This window comes from Panthera tigris, chromosome E1 (genome assembly GCF_018350195.1).
Source record: "Panthera tigris isolate Pti1 chromosome E1, P.tigris_Pti1_mat1.1, whole genome shotgun sequence".
Taxonomy (NCBI): Eukaryota; Metazoa; Chordata; class Mammalia; order Carnivora; family Felidae; genus Panthera; species Panthera tigris.
Genome location: NC_056673.1, coordinates 58202808 through 58226895, shown reverse-complemented (window position 1 = coordinate 58226895; position 24088 = coordinate 58202808). Strand labels below are relative to the sequence as shown.

Genomic DNA, 24088 nt, shown 5'->3' with positions numbered 1-24088 from the left:
GAGAAGGTGGCTCCTGGGGAGCTTGAAGAATCCGTCTCGGCAGCGGCTGGAGCCACACTGTGGTAGGAGAAGTGGGCGGCTCCTCAGAGGCTCCTGCGCTGCAAAGGGCAGTTCTGCCCCCAGGGTTAGAGGGAAAGACACATCCCACCGAACAGGCAGGCAGAGCTCACAGCTGCGAGGCACAGTATTTTTGTGTCAAAGCCTCTACTGGGCAACTCAGCGAAGGGCGGAAGGCAGCTGTTCTCCAAACCCACCGAGGGCAGGATGTGGGGAATGACCTCAGGGCTCATCGTGAAGGATCTGGGGTAGATCGGAGGAAGGACTTTTCCTGGCAGCGAGGTTGGCTAAAGGTGGGGAAGGTTTGCCAAGAGAGGCAGGGGGGGCATGGAGAGCTCTTTGCTGGGAAGCATTTAAAATAGCACCAAGTGTCACAGCTGAGGACCAAGAGGGGTCCTGCCTGAAGGCAGGAGAAGGGACTGAGCAAACATCGCAAGCCTGTTCTCCAAGCAGGAAGAGCTGGGAGTTGCTGGACCACTGGGGCACACAGGGCCCTGCTTCTGGCCGGGGCGGCTTCCCGTGATGGGCTGGGCTGCCAGCAGCGCCCTCCTCGTCCTGTGAGGCCCTGGACATGGGGCCAGAGTCAGCACCAGGAGGGACTCTGTGCCGAGGGAATCCCAGCCACGCCCCCTAGAGGCCACGTTTGCAGTGGACGCCCCCAGCCAGCCTGGGCTGCTCTCTTTCTTTCTCTCTCTCTCTTTCTAGAGGGGACTCTCAGGACCTTCAGCGAGCTCCAAAACTGGGCACAGAGCTCTGGGGCAATCACTGCTCAGCCGGGCTGGCCGGAGTTCTACAGGAGGAGCTGGACTGGAGGTGGAGAGCCTCTCCTGTTGTCCTTCCCCTTCTGCGGAGGACACGGGGCCCCTGGGTTCCCTCCTTTCTTTTGGTGACGCAGTGTGACTTCTCTTCCTTCCTGGCTCCAATATGTCAAAACTTTGTGGCAGCAAAGAAACGCAGGGAAAGCCATCTGGGAAGTAGGTCACCTAAAAACAACAACCTGACTGTAATTGAATTAGCTCCTTACAGGGCTGTCTCCAGAAGAGCCCAAATCCAGCGGCGGCCTCCTCCCCCTGCAACCTCCTCTCCATCCCCTCCCCCCACACCTTCCCTCCTTACACGGGGAATTTCAAAATGCAACCCTTGGCACAAATTATTCCAATAAAACCCCATCAGGCAGATAATGAAAACATCACGACGTGAGCAGGCATCACTCAGGAAGCCAAGAGGTAAAGGCAGTGGATGTGGAAATAAGGGGGCGTTTGCTGTTGTGTGGCTTTAGCAGACCCCACACACACACACACACACCACACCATCTGGTTTGCGCTCCGCGGTTTTGTTTTCCGGATTCTGACAGTTGGTGGGTGCTGTCCTCCGTTGGGGTTTTGGGTGATCCACTCGAGCCTCGTCCGTTCCGCTGGTGGCTTCCTGGATCCCAGGCGGCCTCCACGTGGCCACTGGGTCAGCAGGTACAGCCCGGGTCATCCAGACCCTCACTGGCAAGAGGAATTCGCCACAGCCCTTTGCAAGGGCCCCGGCCGACAGCGCTCGGAAGGTCCCGTCCACTCACAAACTTTGCCAACAGCCAGCAAGTGGTTCATGGCACGAAGGCTGATGGTGGGCTACGAGTTTTTCCATTCCGTGAGACTATTGTTCGTGAAAGAGGAGGGAAACAAGAAACTTCTAGAAAGGACACAGTGGCAAGCTTAACTTCTGTTCCTAGAAGCACCATGAGACCAGCCAGTAAAGACACACAAGTTAGTGTCTGTCGTGAGGACTGTCTGCTATGTAAATAAAGGGCAAGATTTGTCCCTCAGATCCAGTCTCTTTCCCAGCCGAGACGGTGGCCCACGGAGATAACGAGCTGTCACCCTGTGACTCGCCTTGGTCTCCTCAAAGATTGGGATCTTTTCTTTTTTCCTTTTTTTTTTTTTTTTTTTTAAGATCGCACTTCTAACCACACGGCAAGCGTCCACACCACCTACTGGTTGTCTGGAAAGCAGCTAGTTAAGAAGGGGCAGTCAGCGGTCAAGGACACCTTGCCAGTTTTCAGACAGTCTCGGGTCTACCTTCTCAACCCCCAGACGGCACAGATACTGTCCCCTTCTAGGCGTCCAGGGGAGAAAAATCCTCTTTTCGAGGACGCCCGGCCACACACCCCGATCCATTTTTCATACTTGCTCAGGACTTGATCGCCAACAGATCACTTGGAGTGGATCCAAACCGCCCACCGTCTGAACCGCAGCCAGACGTGCTCACTCCCACCCCAGCCTGGCCGGGCCCCGACCACCAATGTGTCAGCGTCCTTGTTCTCAAGTTGGCATGGGCCTGGGCCAACGCTTCAAACGCAGTCCACTGACTTGACTGCAGAATCAATAACAACTTCCTTCCAGCCATTTCGTGTGGAAATAAGCATCTGAGATTTGATGCATTGGGTCTGGTTTGGTGGAAAGAGTGCAGACTTTGGAACTCAAATGACCTGGGTCTGCATTTCAGCCAGGCTGCATGCTGACCACGCGGCCTTTGACAAGTGACAGCCTGGAGCCCCAGTCTCTCTGTCTGCAGGCTGGGGGCTGCAGTAGGAGTGGTGGGGGGTGGGGGTAGACGGGTTCAAGGAGGGGGCAGAGCGCCAGACCCCCAGTCGGTCCTCATAAAGTGTCAGCTCCCTTCCTTTCTTTGAAAGGTGTGCCTGTGTCTATGTGTGTGTGTGTGTGTGTGTGTGTGTGAGTGTGTGCATTTGCGTGTTAAGGCTGAGCAATCAGACAGCTAGGGTTGCCGACTAAAAATACAGGGCCCCTGCCTAAATTCTACCTTGAGATAAACCATGCATAAGTCCCTCTAGGTAGTGCAAGTACATCCCAAATGTTGCACGGTACATACTTATACCAAAAGATGTAAAACATTATTTGCTGTTGATCTGAAATTGCAAATTCAGCCGGGCATCCGGTAATTCTGTTTGCTAAATCTGGCAAGCCTGGCTGGAACAAGGTTTGTTTTTTCGGTTGTAAAGTTTGATTGACAGAAGCAGGTGTGCTTATGGGGACTGTGGCCACGCTGGCCTTGGGGGCAGGGACTGTGTGAGGAAGAGCCCCAGGCTGTGAGGCCCAGCCCTCCAAGCCTGACTCCCGACTCCCGACTTCCGTGTGGCCTGGTGCCTTCTTTCCCCTTCTCCTTGTGGAGATCCTCCCGTGGCGTCAGGCAGAACTCTGAGTGCAGGCAGTCCTGGCTGGGAGCGAAGGTGACAGCCACAGCCTTGGCCCAGTGGAGCTGCCCACAGGTAGGGGGTTGACCCCGAGCCCGCACGGACCTACACAGCCCTGGAGAGAGCCTGCTGCTCACAGAGCGACGGCTACTCGCTGACCTGGGCACGGTGGAGCGTTCTCTCGAAGCCTTGTCCGTTCGTTTCACGGGTGACATTGGATCTTCCCGAAACGGGACCCAGCAGAGCTCAGGGCAGCTGCTAGACCCCTGTAGACCCGCCACACTGCCATGAACCCCGTGCACATGCTCCGCCCCAGCGCCCCGACCCTCAGGCACTGCTAAGCCACCCCTCCCCTCGCCCACTCAGCACCACCCCCAGCCCCCTCCAGTGTTTACGCGGCCAAGCATACCCCGGTCCTCCCGTCCCACTCGGCGGGTGCTGTGGGTCCTGGCCGATGCTGGTGCCGGCGGCAGAGGGAGACCAGTAGGAAATGGAACCGCTTTCCTCCCCCGAAGACCCTCCGAGCTCTGCTGGCAGACCCAATCCCTCGTAGAGAGCACTGTTTTTGGTCCAATCTCATTTGTACTGAGGTTCCCTCCAGGGTTAGCTCGGGAGACGTCTCCCACTGGCCTCTTCCGAGGGGCCTTATTTACCAGAATCCCCTTGGTGTGGCATTTAACGTCTCCATTAACATTTCGTGCATCTTGCTCATTGCGCGCCATGGGCCCTCAGAGACCGCCGGGGTGGCGGGCGCGCAGCAGCCCGCAGAAACGCCAGGCTTATTCTAATTGGTTTGAAACTGTCGCTGTCGGCCACAGAGGGGTCCCTTTCCTTGAGTAATGACCTGGAATTTGATCGTGCAGCTTTTATTAGCTTGTAACACCGAACGTGGAACCGTGTGAGATCAGAGCAAGAGCCAGGCACACATCTGCCCTCCGCGGCGCGCTCGAGCTGGGCACACATCTGCCCTCCGCGGCACGCTCGAGAGGGTGCACCAGCCACACAGGACCCGCGTACATGGGGAAGTGCTGCCCAGTAGATGGCAGATGGTGCTTCTGGGGGGAGAGCGCCTTGAATGAGTTTCTGACATTCCAGGAATGAGTATCTCCTGCACACCCGTGGACCTGCCAGGAGGCACCTAGGAGTCAGCCGCCGGTGGCAGAACCACGGTCCCCTCAATTGGGGGAAGGGAAAGGTGGGCTAATAACACGTCTGCGCATTCTCACTTAATGCTCGGGTTTCCTTGTCTGCTTGAAGGCGTCCGCTTGCCAGAGATGGGAAGCTTTGCTCAGAAGACTGTCACCCGGGCCCCAGGGCATCGTGACTTTTCCTTGCATTTGTTGAGCAGAGGAAGCACCGGTGGTCCAGAGTCTAGAATGTTCCAGCACGTGGTTCCCTCCCCACACCCTGGCCCTCCCTTTGCAGTGCACGAGACTTCTGTCGGCTCAGGCTGGTTGTAAGGAAAATGTTCGCGGACAGTTGAGGGAGCAATTCTAGACTAGCTCATCGTCTGTTAAATGGAGGGAGAGTGGCAAGGAAAATCTGGTGCCTTCCGTCCATCAGTCTGGCCCTCCTGGCCACTGGCGAGTCTGTGGAGTCGGAGTGCATGAGGGCTGCCCTCCCGGCCGCGTGCCACTCATGTGGCATCAGTATCTCTTACTCCCTTAAGGGGCTCACGATCCAAGCACCCTCATCCAAAGAAAATTTGGAGAATTGTGATGATTAAGGCAAAATATAATAACTGTGTCTCTCTACCCTCAATTAACAACGGTTAACATGTAGCTATATTGCGTTGTCTTTTTTTTTCTAGGTTTGTTTATTTATTTTTAAGAGAGAGAGAGAGAGAGAGAATTCCAAGCAGGTTCTGAGCTGTCAGTGTGGAGCCAGACTCGGGGCTCAATCCCATGAACCATGAACTCACGACCTGAGCCGAAATCAAGAGTCTGACGCTTAACAGACTGGGCCACCCAGGCGCCCCCTACATCGTCTTTTAAAATAAGATAAAAACAGAGAGGGAGGCACACCGTAAGAGACTCTTAAATACAGAGAACAAACTGAGGGCTGCTGGAGGGGAGTCGGGTGGGGGGAGGGGCTAAAAGGGGGATGGGCATTAAGGGGGGGCACCTGTTGGGATGAGCACCGGGTGTTGTTTGTAAGTGACTGGATTCTACTCCTGAGACCAGTACTACACTGTATGTTAACTAACTTGAGTTAAAAAAGTAAATTAAAAAAATAAAAATGAAGGAAGCAGTGCAGACAGGTTCGATCCCCTCTGCCCGCTCCCAGCCTCACCCCGTGCCCCCCAAACACTCGCACCCAGGAATAGATTCTGTGTCCGTTTTTTTTGTCCCTTGGAGAAAACATTTACACACACATGACCGTGAACACTAAATAGATAGTTTTTTATGCCTTTTTTTTTTTTAATTTTTTTTTAAACGTTTATTTATTTTTGAGCCGGAGAGAGACACAGCATGAACGGGGGAGGGGCAGAGAGAGAGGGAGACACAGAATCTGAAGCAGGCTCCAGGCTCCGAGCCATCAGCCCAGAGCCCGACGCGGGGCTCGAACTCACGGACCGTGAGATCGTGACTTGAGCTGAAGTCGGAGGCTCAACCGACTGAGCCACCCAGGCGCCCCAATTATGTCTTTTTAAAGTGCACATACGTGACATCCTTCTGGAAACTGCTGCACTCATTCCGCGTGGTGTTTTCATGGCTCCTTCCCGCGGACGTGGGTGTTTCCGACCCGTTCCCTTTACCTGCTGTGTGGACACCTGCCTTAGGAATCGGCCACTCTGTCTTTATCTGCCCTTCCCTTGATGGGTACTTGGTTGTCACACCCCACTGGGGGCAGCGCCACCCAGCGGGGCCCGGAGCCTGTCTCCATGTGTCCAGGAGATGTGTCTGCACCTGGGCAGTGAGTGGCTGGGTCTCAGAAAGTTCCGGGCCCTGGTCCCAGCTCTCCGACGTGTCTGGACCTACCCGTGCTGCCGTGCTGTCCTCAGCGGCCCTGGGATTGCCAGTGTGTCTGCGCGTGTCCACGCAGGCACTGAAAGACAGCACCTTGCCGCGTCTGAGTCCCCAGTGCCCGTCTGTCTTTCCTCCGTGTGTCGGCGAGCTGGACTTGAGCAGTCTGTATCTTGGAGAGGTTTGGGGCAAGAAGTGAAACCCATATACTTGTAAAAAAGAGAGAGAACGAGAGGAGGGGAGGAGGGAGGGAGAAAGAAAACCGTTTACCAGCGTTTGGGCCCCCACTGCCTGGACCCCACTTCACGAGCGACCCTGACCCGCGGCCTCCACGGTGACAGGCTGAGCAGCTGTGTTCAGGGCCTGACCCTTTGCTGCCCTCGGAGGCTCTCTGGCCATCAGAGCCCTCCGCTGCTGGAGATGGGAGAACGGGCAGGGGCGTCCCCTGGGCTGGGGGCGTCTGCAGGGCTGGAGACCTGGGGGAGGTGCTGCAGCCACGGGCCCCCAGGGATTTCCCACAGGAGGCACAGGCACCCGGCCAGTGGTGCAAGCATGCAGGCAGCCACACTCAGGCCAAATCCACGCTCCACGTGGCATCTCCAGGGGGCAAAGAGAGGCTGGCCATGCCCTCCCTGCCCCGAAGGTGTTGCTGGACCCTCCCAAGCCAGGCCAGGCCTCTCTGCTCCTCCCATACCCAGGGCGTCTGGGGCGAGGACCCCAGCCGGGAAGAGAGAGGTGAACGGGCCCAGGACGTGAAGACAAAGCGAGCGAGTGATGCGTAGCAGCCCGTGCACCACCTCGCCGTTGCTCTGTCCCCAGACTCGTGCTTTGGAAGTGCAGGGACCCCCGTCCCCTCTCTGGCGCTGCTGAATCGGCCCCTGGAGCTGCCCACCCTGCCCTCTTCCATGAGCCTGCCCCAGTGGGCTTTGGAGGGTTTCCCAGGGCTGTGCATAAGGGTCTTAGCTGCGAGGGAGCTCGCGGTGCGGATGGGGAAACCCAGTCACCCAGAGGCTCACCGTAGCAAGAGCCAGGACAGGGTGCCATCACAAGGCATCTCATGCCGGATTCCCTGGGCTCAGGTCCAGGCCAGTGTGTGGTTGTTTCCCTGTAGAGTTCCTGGAAGGGTCGCCAGTTACAGCCACGAGAAGGTTCCGGGTGCCCTCATTGCCCTAAGCCCCCGGTCCCGTCTCTCCCGCTGCCTCCTCCCCAGGGAGGAGTGTGTGCTCGGGCTCGAAGAGGACCGGACCACGGCAACCACGCAGTCTGTTAACCCAATAAAATCTCAAGTTCATGAGCAGGAGGGTTTCCTGGCCTGAGCCTGACATGCTACTTGGGACGGGTGGCATGCCCCCATCCCGGGAAGGGTCCTGTCACCCAAGAGCCAGCTGCCATCCACCCTCCAGGTGGGTCTGGCTGTCCACCCTCTGCCCGCCGCGCCCTGTCCCCATCAGAGGTCCTCAGGCCATGCCCTGTGGTGTCTTCTCTGCCCAGCCTAGACTCAGGATGCTTGTTCTCTGTGTCACTGAGAATCCCCAGTCCCTCTTCTTAAAGATCGGCTCTGTTCCTGTCTCCCTTGCGTTCTCCCTCCTTCTCTGTCTCCTGGGACTTTTCCTGGTGTGCCTAATTCCCAGGGGCCGCTTCGGCTTCTGGGATGCGGCCCCACCTCGCTGCACACACACGACCCTACCAATCGATTCTGAAAGCAATTCGTCACAGTACAGTGGTGCTGGTAACTGTGGCATTTTGCTTCGTGGTTATTGATACATCATCGGGACTGAGAAGCAGTGCTGGGGGGCAGGGGGGCAGCACTGGGCGGGGCACAGCGGACAGGGTGTGGAGACAACTGTCCTGCAAATGCCAGGGAGCCCCGCTCTGGCAGGGGGTTGGGGGGCAGATTGTGAGACTCAAGAGGAACCTGGTGCCAGGGGCTGGGACATCAGCTCATGAGAGACTCAGGGTCAGTGCGTTCCTGGGCTCGTGACCCTGCATTCCTTGCCCCCAAGGGATGGCTGGCCCCTTGCTGCCTCCTCTGCCCTTTCCACGTCATCGAGGGGCCCAACTCCTCTGGAAGTGCAAGCTGGAAAGACCCCAGAGGCGCTGAATCAGCCACGGTTCTCCCGAGAAACAGGACCAATGGGAACTGTTTATCTATCCATCCATGCATCCACCCATCCATCTGTCCGTCCATCCAGCCATCCATCTGTCCGTCCATCCACCCATCCGTCTGTCCATCCATCCGTCCGTCCGTCCGTCCGTCCATCCGTCTGTCTGTCCGTCCATCCATCCATCTATCCATCCAGCCATCCATCCAGCCATCCATCTGTCCGTCCATCCATCTGTCCATCCATCCATCCATCCATCCATCCAGCCATCCATCTGTCCATCCGTCCATCCAGCCATCCATCCATCCACCCATCCATCCGTCCGTCTGTCCGTCCATCCATGCAGCCAGCCAGCCATCTGTCCATCCATCCATCCATCCATCCATCCATCCATCCATCCATCCACCCATCCACCCATCCACCCATCCACCCATCCATCTCTCCATCCATCCATCCATCCATCCATCCATCCATCCATCCGTCCATCCATCCATCCATTTATTCATCTCTCCCTTCCCCCCTCCATCCATCTTTCTGTCAATCTACTTGTCTTATCTATATCTATATTATCTACATCTATATCTATATCTACCTATACGATATACATGATGTAGATAGATAGATAGATAGATAAAGAAAAGAGATTTGTTTCAAGGAATTGGCTGGTTGTGGTGAGCCAGCAGGCTTTGATGAGCGAGGGTGAAGGTCTAGATAAACTGTAAGGTCTGTACCTTACAGCCAGACCCCATGGGCTGTGGGCCCCCTACCCCACGGGTCCCAGAGCCTGTCTGATATTGTGCGTCTCACTGCAAGAGAGCAGCAGGGCTGTGAGTGGCTGAGAGCCTCGAGGTGGCGAGCAGAGACGCTTTGTTATAACTTCTCCCAGCCCGATGCTCCTTGGTTGCAGCGTTGAAACGATGCCGTTCCCATGACACTCTGTCCTGTGATATTTTTAATCAAGAGCGCGGGAGAGCGTGTGTCTGATGCACTCCAGATATTCAGAGATTGAAAATGGTTTTGTTCTCGTGTTTTCTTTTCTAAATGCAGCGTTAAGTCAGAACGGCCAGAGGAAGATTCTGCCAGCATTTCCCTTGAGCTGGTCTACAGACCCCTTCGGCTGGGAACCTGTCCCAGGAGCTCTCCGTCGGCAAACAGGTGCGCATCCCCTCACGTCGAATTTTCTGCTCCACCCGGAGCTGGTTCCTGGATCCAGGTTCCTGGATCGGGGCTTCTCGGGGGGCCCAGGGTCTGGGAGTGGCTATCGCTGTGGGCGGCAGCGTGGCACTTCGGCAACGTGTCAGCGTGGCGTCAGCTGGGGAAGCCGTGGTTGGTAGAGAAGAGGGTCCGCCCCTCCCCCCGCCGCTTGGTTCCTGAACCCTTCTGTGTTTCCTACCTGCCCTTACTCAGTCCCATTTCTAAAATGCAAATCAGCGAGTGCATAATAGATAATTAATAGACTGATCAGCCAGCAAGGGAGGTAAGTAGATAAATAATTTTAATCATCCTTGGGTTGCCCATAAATTCCCTCACTGCCTTTTTATTAAACTCTCTGTTTACAGGAGTCATTTATATTGCATGCCACTTTGCAAATCCCTTCCTTGGCGTCTCCCACCAGGTCTGACCTGGAGTGGGGGCACCGTGTGACAGCCAGGGTCTTTTCCCGGCAGGGCCGGGCGCTGGCACAGGTTTCGAGAAGCTCTGCCCAGGGAGCAGGGGTGGGGGGCGACAGGGAAGACTGTGCTCAGCTCCCCGAGGCCTGCCCTCTGCTCCCCAACGTGGCCGCAGCCTATATTTAGACAGACTCAGAAACCTTTATTATGCTTGGCACCTGTGCCATAGGTATGAGCTCACTCTCCTCCCCAGGGATGGCCTCCACCTATTAATAGCCTTGGCTGAGGCTTCCTCGCCGCTCCGAGTGCCAAGAGAGAAAGTGGGTTAATAAATATAAAAGAAAACTCCCTTAAGAGGGCCTGGGGCCAAACTCTCGCCCAGACTCTCCAAGACTGGTGGCTGATGGGGCCCAGAGGGGCCCAGGGTTCCCTTTACCCGGCCTCTCCTCCTCTGACCAGTGGTCCGATGCCTGGCTGGCAGGTGTGAGGACCGGCGTTGGAGCAGTGCTCTGGGTTTCCAGGGAGCTGGGATGGTTGAGGCACAGGTGGGCAAGGCCGCCACCCAGGTGGGGCGGAGGTAGGGGTTCAGATGTGACCTGGCTGCATCTGGCGGCTAAAGGAGATGGGGGTGCATCTTGGCTCTCCTGCCTCCCCCTTCCCACCGCTACCGTTTCTCTGTTGGTTTTCGCTGGTGACCTTGTGCACCTACAGCATGGAAGAGAAGGGGGGAGTGGCCCTTGGGGTGGTCACTGAACAAGACGAGTCTCTCCTCGCCTTCTCCCCCACTCCCCGGGTCTGTAGCAAGGATAGTTTAGCCTGAGTTAGAAACACCTGTGAAAACAGAGCGGCATCCCAGGGAACAGGGCAGGGAGGGGACGGGGAAGCTCCCTAAAGACAGGTGTGCCCAGGGTCAGCTCCCAGCCGAATTTCAAAGTGTCAGCGGCCGGCACTCTGCACAGACGCGCAGGCTGCCCCTGGGCGAGGGAGTCCTCATCTGACACTGCAGAGCGCCCTCGGGCCAGGGAATGGTTCTGTCCCTGTCTTGTTCATTCTCAGCCTGGTACTGTGCAGACACTCCTAGGATTCGTCCTCCTGCGGGTGGGAGGTCACTGCCACCCGGCTCCTTGGCGGCAGCCAAGGCCCCCACCTGGGGACGGGCAGCCTCCTGCCGCTGCCTGGGCCGGACGCCGGGGTCCACCTGACACCTGGATGGCCAGCTGGGCTCACACCTGCCGGTCACGTCTCCTCCTTGGAGGCAGCTGTTTGCCCAGGGCAGAGAGGGAATTCAGGCTGAACAGGTGGAAAGGCCTTTTTAAGTTGCACTCGGTGGAATTCGAGTCTGAAAAACGGCCCAGTGGAGGCTCCCTGCCCTTTCAGGAGTTTATTTAGCTCAGAGCCGCACGCCCGCCCTGCCGCCTCCCCGGCCCACACACTGGCTGAGTGGGAGGGAGAGAGACCGCCCGGGAAAGAGGCGGAAAGAGCTGACGGGGCAGATTTTCCAAACGCTTCTTCCCTCTGCTCAGTTCAGGGCAGGCTGGAGGGGCGGCCACTGAGCCCGCTTTCACTGCGTTCTGTCTGAGGCAGGCGGACAGGGGGACAGGACTGTGCCTTTCGTTAGGACTTGGGGGCACTGGGAACGTACGTGTTCGCGGAACCCCGAGAGCGAGCCCTGTCGCGACAGCTCAGAATCTCTGGCATCTCAGGTCATTCGGTGGACATTTTTAGGGCCTCTTGTCCGTTTCTGCTTTGGGGGGACTTGGGGCAGGTGGAAAGGGAAAATAATGAATGAAGACCGGAGCACGTTGGTGGTCCAGCCAGTGGTGGACACCCCAGCAAGGCTCCTTGCTCTCTGGGACGCGCTGGTCTGCGGGAAGGAGTCCGGTGGGGAGGGGATGCCCCCTCGCTCCAACAAGAGGCCCCCAAGTCCGCAGGGCGTTTACATCCACTGCTGTGGTTGAGCCCCTCACACATCCCCACTGCAGATGAGGCCCCGGGGAGCAGGAAAGGAGGGGCCGCGACTGGAATTCACACCTTCTGGGGCTTCTGACCCTTGCTCAGTGTGTGAAGAACAGAAGTGGTTTGTCCGTGGACCACCTTGAAGCAGCCGTGGCCAACTCACCTCCTTGGGCAAGAGGTTCGTGCAGAACAGAGAGTGGGGCCTCTGGGCTGGGCGCCCCGGGCCCCAGGAGGCTGAGTGAGGGTGTCATCACTGGGGCTTGCCTGTGTCCTTGGTTCAGAGTCTACACTGGACGCCTTCGTGAGGCTGAGCTGCGGTATTTGCCTGTGTGCACACGTGTGCGTGAGATGGGGGGGGGGGGTGCTCCAAGCAGACTTGCTGTCTTAAAAATTCCTCCCTAACCTGAAATATAAGGAAAATAGGAAGAAGGTGATGCTCTGGCCCTGTCGGTATCAAAGTAGTAAGTCATACTGTGTCCCATTATGTCACACCCTTAGAATGCCATGGGACATCCGAGCTGGGAGGGCCCCCGGGGACCATCTTGTCCAGCTCCTTCCTTTTTTGGCCAAGCAGGAGACTGGGCTCTGAGAGGCCCAGGGCTCCCCCCAAGGCTCGCAGCTGGTAGTGGAGGCTGTTCTCCCGCATCCTCCTCAGGACCCTTGAGGGGTGGCGTCCCTGTTTCAGCTGTCATTGCACTGAAGGTGACTCTTCCAGGGATCAGTGGTCTCGTGCCCCTGGTCCGCCTGACCTGCCTGTCGGGGCCGGGCAGGTGGAGGTGTGTACCTTCGGTGCCGTCATCAGGCTGGCCCCTGGCTTCCTAAGTGCAGAGTGTCCTAGCAGTGCGGGCGTGACAGAGGAGCCAAAGGAAAGAGCTGAGGGCTTTGCTTCCCCCACAGACAGGGACGGGTGGATCGAGCTCCTGCCCCCACAACATGATTCCAGACCTCAGGTGCCAGCGGCACCTTCGGGGAAGGGCAGTCGCAGAGATTAATCCGGAAGGGCGGCTCTTTGGTTTGTCTTCCTCCTCTGGGGCTAGGGGGGTCTCAAGGCCGTCCTTAGGATCGATGCTTTTCTTTTTAAATAAAAATGAGCTCATGGTACCTTTTCGTTAGTACATAAACAAGGCATGTTCGCCGTAGAAAAGTACGGACGAGAAAGCGAACGTATAATCCAGCTGTCAGAAATTACAGAAATGGGATCACAGTCTGTCCATTGTTTGGTAACCCGGGTTTTTTCTGGCTGTTTCAGCCTAACAGCATCTCCAGGAGCGTACTTCTAGGTGGATTGTCACCTCGCTTTTAATGCATGCACACTGCTTCATTACACAGAGGTGTCATCATTCACTTACCCAACCCCCCAGGTATGCTTCCGACTACTCTGACAGGCATTAGCCTCTGACCCCGCTTCCAGAATTCTCTGGCACACCTCAAGAAACCAGAAGATTAATTTCCCAAATAGGAATCAGGAGATGATTATTCACATTCCAAAGGAGTCTGCAAACATATCCTCCAAGAGCTCCTTTGATGAATGGGCTCCCCCGGGGCATCCAGACGTGCTCCCGTGTGTGGGATCCCGGTCCACATCCAGCTGCGTGGAGGGTGGCCCCCGTGGCCTCAAGCTCCCACCCCTTCCTTCATGGAGGCCTTTCCCGGGTCCACAGAGCGCATGTGTGAGCGTGTGCACAAACGAGCACGTGCACACCCGCACCCACGCCCGCACATACACACATGCGTGCCTGCCTGCATACACACACAACGTCTGGAAGCCTGTCCCGTGATGGGCTGAAAGGTGATGATAATTTAATTCATCGTTAATCACATCGTTATCAGGTGGTCTGCCCCTGGCAACCATTCCCGGGGAATAAACTGTCATCTCTCTCTAAAAGATAAAGGGAAGTCAGCATTCATGAGGTGAGGCAGGTCAGGGCCCCCAGGCCGTGTAACTTACTATTTAATGAGACAGAGACATCTCAAAGGAGTAGAGACTTCAGGGGACTTTTAGTGAAACCAGATCTGAAAACCCCACATCCCAGCCTGCAAGGCAGCGTCCACGGGGGGGCGCGTATGGTGGTGTCGCCATCTGGGAAGCGGGGCTGTAAGTTCCCCTAAATGCGTCTTTTCCCTGATAAGCCGTCTGTACCCACAGAAGAGCAAAGGCCCACCCACAGGAGAACGGTGCCCACAGGCAAGGCATTAGTGTGTGTTCATATAACCGTATACCCAACAGTCCGTAAACACATTTCTGGTATATTTGTGTTCAATTTCAGAATACCTAAATTATACTTGGGTTTACATTTAATCATGTATATAAACATAAACATAAATATAAATATATATATATATATATATATACACACACGTACCCACTTAGCGTCTATATTTTTAAAATAACTTACTGACTTGAAATTCATAGGACGTAAAATTACCAGCTAAAGTGAACAATTCAGTGGCACTTGGCACAGCCACGATGTACAGCCACCTCCTCTGGCTCCCAGCCATTCCCATCACCCTGAAAAGACCCCTCACTCAGGTGTATTTTAAAAAAAAATTTTTTTTAATGCTTATTTGTGAGAGAGAGATAGAGCGCAATTGGGGGAGGGGCAGAGAAAGAGAGGGAGACACAGAATCCGACACGGGGCTCGAACTCACGAGCGGTGAGATCATGACCTGAGCCAAAGTCAGATGCTTAACCGACTGAGCCGCCCAGGCACCCCCCCCACTCAGGTGTATTTTTATTAATGTTTAGTTACTTTGTTTTGAAAGGTGCCCTACCTACCACCAGCCCTCCCCCTCCCTCCCCTAAAACCAACAACTTGAGAAAAGCTGGGCAACTTCAACAACGTGTGGAGTCTGGGATTGGACATCATTCATTCATTCACTCATTCTTTCAGGACGTATTTATGGGGTACCTGATGGTTGGAACCCTGGCCCTGTGTCTTATTAGCGATGTCAGGCAGTTACTTAACCTGTAACATCTCAGCTCCTTATCTGTAAATCGGGACAATAACATTCTTCTCGAAAGGCTCTCAACAGGATGGAGGAAATATTAATTGTATGTGAAGGAGCTGGGACAGTGCCCAGCGTGTGGTGAGAGCTCCGTGTACGTATGCCTCTTTTGAAATTTTATTTTTAATCATGGTAAAATACACAGAACACAGTTTAGCGTCCTAACCGTGTTAGAACTCTTTCCATCTTATAAAACTGAAACTCTGTCCCCATTAGACTCTAACTCCCTCCCACTCCCCCCGCGCCCACCGTCCTGCTGTCTGTCTCTGGATTTGAGACCCCAGGGACCTCACACGTGTGGAACCCTACGGTGCTTGTCCCTCTGTATCTGGCTGACGTCACTCAGCATCATGTCCTCCGGCTGCCTCCATGCTGTGGCGGGTGTCAGGAATTCCTTGCTGTTGATGGCCGAGTGATACTTACGGATGGACCCGCCTCGTGTTCGCCCGCCCTCCATCGTGGACGCCAGGTGGCTCCTGCCTCTTGGGTGCCGTGAGCCACGCTGCTCTATGTAGGTGTGCCTTTTTATTCATCTGTCTTGACATGATGGAAACCGAACGGATTTGGAAACTCACTTACCAGGGAGGCTCTCCTGTTCCCCGCGTCACATCCCCCCCCCGCCACCCACCTGCAGAAGACAGGCCTTGAGACTGCAGGACTGAAACCCCATCGGGGAGCCCCTCTGTGTCAGTCTGTTCGGGGCACATCTTTGCAGCTCTCTGTCTGGAAAATAAATATGCCCAGTGGGAGGTGATTCTCCCGCTGACTTTGGATGAGGCTCGTGGGCCCGTGGCACCTGGGAGACTTCACCTCCTATTAACTGCCCACCCAGCTAGCTTCCACGTCCCGACAGACGATGCGGAGAGGCAGAGGTCCAGAATGACTGAGCGGGTTACACACGCTGCTACAGCCTTGTCTTGAGATAGTGGGGGATGGGTGAGCAGGGACCTACAGAGCCCCTGGGGGCTCCCCCAGGCTCCCCTCTGAAGGAGGTGTCTCCTGGCCCGACTCCCAGGGTTGCTCCCTGGGGCCTGAGTGCTCAGCCTGGCAGTGGGCGGGACGAGGAAGGGGTGGTCCAGAGGCCCACGGGGTGTCTGGAGCCCAGGGCAGCAGAGAAGAGAGGCTTGTCTTCCCCAAGTAAATGCCAGAACCTGGGGCCGTGTTTCATCCTGACAACCCTGAGTCACCTGTGTGGGATTCTGCCTGTAAATGCTGTGCGGCCACAAAGGTGGGACTTTCTGGGAAGGAAACGCTGAAATGTCAGGCCGTTCTCTCCTGAGACCCATTAATCTCTTCTGGAAACACAAAGCAAGATCAGTCCCCACTTCAGTCACCAAGCTCCCTGGCGCTGAGTCACAGGGGGTTTCTGGTGTTTCCTTCCGAGCCTGAAACACGGGCCTAGAGACTAAGACACCTCGAGGAGTCGGTCACAACAGGCAGAGCGGTGACAGCGGCGTCACAACAACAACGTAGCTTTCACCCAGGGCACTGACCCCGCAGACACCTCCGTCTGGTGGGTGCTCCCTTTACTCATGTTTTAGGCCCATTTTACCCACATGTGGATTCTCCCCTCTTTCGGGATCCCCCACCCCCACCCCGCCCCGAAGGTGTAAAAGTTTTTCTCTCACTTTTAAGAAAGGAAGGATATTTTTGTTAGAAATCAGAGCTGCATTTTAGCAGGATCGGGTCTTCTGTTCTGGAGTGATGTCACCGGCTTTTCTTTTCGATTTGCCCCATCCCTACTGGATTCCTGGTGCTCCCGGAGGAACACTGAGCTGGCAGGGCCCGTGTTCGTGAACTCGGGCTGCTGTCACCAAGTGTCAGCCTGGACGGCTTCAGCAACACCATATTTCCTCACAGCCCCAGAGGCTGGACGTCCAAGGTCAGGAAGGCAGCAGGGGTGGTTTCTCTGGAGCCTTCTTCTGGGGCTCGCAGACGGCCGTCTTCTCTCTATGTCTTCACATGATCATCCCTCTGTGCACGTCTGTGTCCTAATCTCTTCTTATAAAGACACCAGTCACACTGGATGCAGGCCCACCCTTGTGACCTCATTTTAACTTAACCACTTCTTGAAAGACCCATTCCCAGATACAGGCACATCCCACACAGTGCTGGGGGGTTAGGGCTTCGACATGTGAATTTGGGGGACCCAGTTCAGCCTGTGACAGAGCTGCCCAGCATCGTGCCTGGGTGAGCTGGGCCCTGTCCCCGGGTTTGCTTTAGGAATGACGTTCCCCTCCAAGTCCTCCTGTGTCCTCAGTCCTGCACGTGGCCTTTTATCCGTTAGCTCACTTCCCGTGCCCACCCTGTCTCCCCACGTCCAGCTGCATCCGCTGCTGGGGAGAGTGTCAACCCTGCTGAATCTGAACGAGCCTCTCCAGTTCCAGACCTTTGTCCTCCTGCCCGCGAGCCTTGCCATCAGCAGGATGCTGGTGTTCAAGTGCAGCCGCCCCGCCTCTGATCGATCCACAGCACCAAGACAGTCTGTTTACTTCTGTCTCTCCTGCCATCAAGGTCAATACCGTGTGGCCTCTGATGGGGTTGGTTGCCGCCCGCACAGAAGACCTCCACCCCCGTCCACATCAGCCCCCGGCCCGTTCCCCACAGCCCACACTCAGGGTGCGTGACTGTGGGGCAGAGACAGGAAGGGCAGTCTCTATTCTTCCTGATCTGCCCGGCGGCGTGTGCCCGGTTCCGCAAAGGGCTGACCGGGTGATGAGAGAACCTTCTCAAGGCCATCTGTCAACTGAAACCTTGTCTTGTGTTCTGTGCCTTTGCCCACACTGTTCCCTTGTGCGGAGAGCCCTTGTCTCCCTGCAGAGCTCTTTGTCCTCTGATATTCCACCAGGACATCACCTCCGTGAAGCCAGCTTGGCACACCCCCGTTCACATCCCCGCTGTTCGGGCCTCATTTGGCCCTGGGCTCACCAGCCACAGAGCAGTGCCGGCCTGTCTTCTCCAGCAGGACAGGGGCTCCTAGAAGCAGAGATTTGTTCAGTCTCACCCTTGCCCCCTCCCCCCGCCCCTCACACACACATTCACAGTCCCTGGCACAGTTTTGGCACCCAGGAAACCACCAGTGGAATGTAGCCGTGGCTCCTTGGCTGTATGGTGCCACTCAGTGGTGCACTGCCTCAGACGCTAATCCTCAGCCTCTCTTCCTGCCCCCAGAAGACATTTCCAGTGTCCCGGGCTGCCTTAGTATGCCTCCCGCACCTTCCCTCCACTGTTGGTTTGCTGTAACACTGCTGAGTCAAGTGCCCTAACCCAGATGCATTTTGTATCTGCCTGGTGGTGAGCTCTCCACTGGGAGAAGCTTCCGGAAGGAGGCACTAACACCCGTTATATCTTCCCAGGCTCGTGCTTTGTTTTGTAATTCGTATGCTCATTGGGTTTGTTTGTTTTCAGTTTGACCATTCCCATACAGCAGAACAGACAAACGGGCTTTTCTACTCAACTTCAGAACAGTTTCTAAGGAGCAGTTCGGGTGGGGCAGGCAGGGCTACTGAGGTACCCTGTCAGCTTCTGTGGTCCCTGGAGTCTCTGCACGGGGCATGTCTGTTGTGACTAAAACATGACTCAGGGCTGGCCCCCCACATCCTGAAAAGGACACCCCATCGTGTCCTGTGGCCACCCTGCTCTGCGGCCACAGTGCCGGCTGACAGCTCTTCAGGTCTCCATGTGTTTATCCGCCATCACTGCATTCCTCGTGGAGGCCACGGCCCCACCTGCTCCCAAAGACCCCCAGAGTTGCTGGAGATGATTGGGAAGGGTCCCACTGATACCATGGGGATGCCCCCAGGAAGTCACATGGCCCTGGAGAGGCAGGTTCCACCTGCTGGTGCAAGGGAGGACCATCCCGGCCCTGAGGTTCTCCTTCATCTCCCAACTGGTCAGCTCCCAGGCGGGTGAAGGTCACCTGGACCGTGGCGGGCTGGATCCCGCAGGGGCCGTGGAAAGTGGAACAGCTAAGATCTCTGAGAGGCAGTCCAGAGTGTCGGAGGTCTGCTGGGGGCCGTCGTCATTCCTCTCTGTTGTGATCCCAGTCCTCCAGCTCAGGAGGCCTTGGATCCGAGTATGGCTGCTCAGGGGAGGAGAAGAACTCTGCGGAGTGCCAGATGAGGAAGGCAGCAGGCCTCGGAGGGCACTTTAAGAAAATGAACAAATAGAGCCACTAGCCAAGATCAGGAAAGAACCACAGCCAGCGGGGGAGGGCAGGAGAGGGAGGAGTGGAGGGGAGGGGGAGAAGTAGGGAAAGACGGAGGAGGGGGAGCAGGGGGGGGGAGGGGGGAGAGGAGGGAGGGAGAGGAGGGGGGAGGAGGAGAGAGGGGGAAGAGGGCCATAGCAGGTGGCTGTGGAAGAACACCACCCAGTCTGGGCACGGACTCTTCTGTCAGGTGCCTTCCTGGGAGCCCAGCCCCCTAGGTAGGGGACGCAGGGAGGACCACTGTCCTCCAGGTCAAGAGCTGTACCCTTTCTTCAGCGTATTCCTTTTCCTGAAATTCTCATTATCATTTTTGCACGTGTATCTAATATAAAGTCTGCCCATAAAGTAATGAAACACGGCTTGATTCTGGCAAATGATGTGATTATTACATAATGAGATTAAGTGCCCTGAACCAATACGAAAATCCAAATCAGGTTGTGTGTGTGAGTGTGTGTGTGACATTGGTAGCTCTTTTTTTGTTGTTGTTGGGTGTGTGTGTGTGGGGGGGGGTGAAATTAAAAAAAAATTTTTTTTGCTGATAGCTGGTCATTTTTTAGAAGTTCTTTTGTATTTTCTTTCTGAGTCCGCACGTCTGCACACCGAGCCCCCATAAATTCTGAGCTGTGGAATCTGGCTGTGTCAGCAGTCTGCGAAATGAATTGATATTAAGTGCAACAAAAGTCTCTCTAATTCGCCTCGTGTCTGCCTCTGCCCTCCTGCAGCCCCTTCTCGACTGCCCCCCCACCCTAGCCCCCCACAAGCTGTAATTGAAAAGGGGAAGAACGGAGATGGCCATCAGCACTAGGGAGATACCGGTTTGTCTAGTACGTAAAACGTCTCGAAGTCTTAATTTAGGAAGAGCTGCACTTTCCCACCGCCCTGCCACAGACAGAGGACACTCCCTAAGATGCCCCTGCACTCCATACTCCCCGGCACCCCAGAAAGCGCCTGTCACACAGGCCACACGTAGATATGCCGGCCATCTTCACACTCTCTCCAGCACACTTGGCCAGGACACAGGGGTGCCACATCGGCCCCTGAACTGTGCCCCGACAGCTGCTTGGCCCACGGGTCCCTGTGGGAGGCACTCGGCATATTATGCAGTGAGGAGTCGGGGAGGAGACGACAGGGCAAGAAACTGAGTGTGAAGTGGCAAGAATGAGTGGCTGAAACTCAGGGAACAAGAAATAACACAAAACATAGACCAACAACTTCTGCTCCTTCAGTCCGCACCTTGCCTGGCTCATGCTCAGACCCCACAGTTTGGAGCTTGGGGTCAGGCAGTGCTTATCCAGGGCTGCCGGTGGGAAGCCCCTCCCCCTTTCCTGAGCTGGAAGTCACTTGCTGGAAAGGAATTGGCTCCCACCCAAAATGCACAGAGAGGCCAAGGCAGCAGGCACCCCTCCTTCCCTCCCTTCCACCCTCCCGTTGCCAGGTTATGCATTAATTTTTTTTCCTCCTGCCCTCCCCACAAAACGAATCTTGATTTAAGAAATCAGACCTGGCAGCTGTATCTCGTCCTTAACATGCTCCAGTTGCCAGGATCTGGAAAATCTGCTGTGGGCAGGCAGGATTGCCTCCAAATGCATTTCTAGCATGGTGGATTTTAGTGAGCACACACCCGGCAGAATTTATCTGCATACTGCACGTCTCATTGGCCCTAGCCACTGGTGCCAGATAAAACCGGAGCCTCTGAGAGGATCCCCAAGTCTGAGCACACCCCATGGTGGTCATCCTCTCTCATGGAGCCTCTGACGTGGACCAGGCACCATCGGAAAGGTGAACTGGGCTGTGAGCAAAGCTTCTGCACGTCTCTGTCTCGGTAGAAGGTCGGGCTGTTTGAACTGGGCACTGAGCTCTTCGTATCCACCTCCGGGGAAGAAGTCTCTTCCTCCTGATGAAGAAAATCTGGGAAGTTATTCAAATTCACGTTTGGTGGGGAAATGAATTAAAACAAGTGACAAGCAATCATGTTTCGAATTTGATGAAGGCAGATCAGCCGTGGCACGAGCCTACACAAGCACTAGCTGCTGTCTCCAGGTGACAGATGAGTGCCATGTGTTTCTAGGCAAGGAGTGCAGAGAGGCCCTGTCACCATTTCTAATAAATTTTAACTCCCAGGAACTTGGGAGGTGATTGGTAGCTCAAGGCACCTGCCGGCCACTGTCCATGGTGCTGACCCCCATGCCCTCCCACAGCACCTCTGTCTTTCCCTGTTTCCCTGAGACGCAAAGGCACCAGCTACAGTAGGGCGCAGATGCTTGGTGCTAGGACTTGATGATAGGTGTGCCCAGTCTAATCTGAGAGACTGCCCTCTGGTCCAGGACTCTGCCAAGGGGTTTCAAAGGCAGAGAAGCTGTTAAGAAAAAGCAGCCATTTTTTGAAGGCCAGTACAAAGCTGGCTCAGTTTGCCCTGTGTTCCCAACCGTATGAGGGCAGCCATGTGGCCACAGCTGGAGAGCCTAGTGGCCTGAAGTATCAACATTTACCTGTCCCGGTAGCTGGTTGGGTGACCACGTGTGAGTCTGTGTCATTGCTTCCCAGGGTCTACCCAACCCCATGCCGGCTGAGGGTTCTCTCTCGGCCCTGTTTCATTTCCCCACCCCATAACATCTGCTGGCACTGAACTGCTAACCAGAGGGGATCCCCGAAAGCCCTTCCTGTGTGTCTCATCTCATTTGGGGACCACACCATTGACACAGGGCAGATCTTCACTTGTTTGGCACCGCCTCCCAAAGCAGCAGATTAACGAAAGACAGACCGACACAGTGAGAGCAGCAGACAAGAAGCTGGGGAAATTCCTGCTGGCTCCCGTGTGACCTTGGACAGGTCACTACCTCCCCACATTCTCAGTTTGCTCACCTGTAAAATGGAGAGATGAGATCTTCCCCGCCAACCTTAGGACTGTTGGAAGGATCAAATGAGACAATATCTTTAAGTGGCTTTGAAAAACTGTGGAATATAGTGTAAATGTAAGGCATTAATAATAACAGCCGTGTAAAAGAGAAGAGGCTTCTGAGACCTCCATCTCTGATGTTCCAGCCAAGCAGGCGCTTCAGAGGCCTCCTTTGGGCAGGAGGGTGGGGAGGGAGTAGATCTAAAACCCCACAAAGCCAAAGCAAGGCCTCGGGGAGGAATGGTCTTTTATTCCAACTCCCACAAGAAAGGACGGATTCCAAAATGAAGTCTGTTTGCTTCTTACTTTCCTAAATAGAGAGGGAACGGGTGATTCCCCCGCCCCCAAATGCAGTTTCACGTTGGCGGAATCAGAATACAATATAGCCAGAGGTCTCTGGTGGCAGCACCAAGCAGAAGAAAGAAGGCAAAAGGATCTGTTCGAAGCATTTGGCATATACTGCTGTTCTCTCATTATCCAGCAAGAGCAGCCCAGCGTTACCCTCCGCGGCATCGAACAGGGGCAGTACGTGATGAGAGAGAGAGAGAGAGAGAGAGAGAGTGTGTGTGTGTGTGTGTGTGTGTGTGTGTGTGTGTGTGTCTACAGTGCCAAGCCTACGTGTCAGCATAAATATGTTATCATTACAGACTAACGTTTTAATTCCTTCCTTCAACTGCTGTTTTTTAGCACCTTCTATGCGCTGGGGCCGTGCCAGGGGCTGGCGACAGCCTCTGCGTCCTCTGTTGCTTTCGTGCAGTGGGGCACGGACAGTCAAAATAGAGCATAACGAGTACTCTCTGGCTCTGTGAAGGGTACGCGCCGATCTCCCTCCCTCCCCTCTGTCACACCTGTAGAAGCTCCTTGGGTCCTGTCCTCCGGTGTGTGCCCTGGTGTCCTTGGAACTCATGGCTTCCTCCAGCTTTTAGACAACCCCTCCCCCCTTAGTACCTTGGCACGACTGTTGGCGGATTCATAACAGCACAGAGCAATCCCCAAAAAATCGGTCGCCGGCGCAAGCCTCAGAATGAGGGATCCAGACTTGGTGGTGAGGCTCCAGTGCCTGGCTGTGGGGGTTCTAAGTTACAGCATATCTCATTAGGTTGTGGGAGCTAGCTATGGTCCAAGCCACGTCTCCAGCCCAGGAGTGGGGCTGGGCATTGCTCTATGGTAAAGTTTCCACATCAGACTTTCTAAGTCACACGCTGTCCCAGTTTCCCTCAGCCAGCCTGCAAAGGCTGTCCACTTTCTTCCTACTGAACACAGAGGAACCACATGCGGCCATCCAGAAAGGCTCTGGGAGTGGCCAGGGGGAAAGGGCTGGGTTCCTACTGCGATCCATGAGTCCGGGGACTCTCCCACACTGCTGCGGGTCCCTGAGAACAGAGATCAGAGGAGGGAGACTTCAGAGAAAGCCCGGTGTTGGGTCCTGCCTGCCCAGGCCGTGAGCCGTAGAGGCTCTGCTGGTCCTGTCACTGATGCAATGTGGGGCTATTAGGTTCGAGGGGCTGTACTAACGATACAGGGCTCTGGGCTGTGCCCTCAGCCCCACTCCTCCTGCCTGGAGGAGGAGGAGGAGCAGCGTCCCCGACCAGGAGCTTTTGCGAGGCACTCAGTAAATTCCCACACCCCAGGCAGAGCACTGCAGATACCTCCAGTATTTGATTACAAATCCACGCGGGGCCAGCTAACCGAATGCAACCCCACAGCAAGCTTCTTATCTCCCACACTCCAACTCAGCCGATGAAGTTGTCCCAGAATGCAAAATGTGTCACTGTAGAGGGAGCCGCGGCGCTTTCCCTATGCCCAGGGCACACACAAAACAGAAAACAGCCTCACAAAGGAGCTCCAGTGACTGTGTGCTTTACTACCCGGCCATCAGAGCTGACATTCATGCTATTAATTTAGAACACATTATTTCTTCTCTATTAACTTGCACTCGTTTGGGGCCAGCTTAAGAGCCCCTTTCCTTACATGCAGGCTGGCGTCGCCTCACGGTCCTTCACTCTCCTGGGCCTCACCACCTCCCAGAGACTTGGCTTCTCATCACCTGCAGTCCCCGGAGGGGGGGAGGAGCTTGAGGAGAGCTTAG

The 24088-nt window shown here is 55.5% G+C and overlaps 1 protein-coding gene across 4 annotated transcripts in view; it reads left to right on the top strand.

Moving 5' to 3' along the window:
* Positions 1-24088, top strand: part of RBFOX3 (RNA binding fox-1 homolog 3) — a 458111-nt gene that overhangs the window by 263848 nt on the left and 170175 nt on the right. For all 4 annotated transcript variants that reach the window (XM_042967870.1, XM_042967867.1, XM_042967869.1 and 1 more), the window contains one exon: positions 9372-9479. The gene's annotated coding sequence lies outside the window, so the exon portion shown is untranslated. The remainder of the gene's footprint in view (positions 1-9371; positions 9480-24088) is intronic.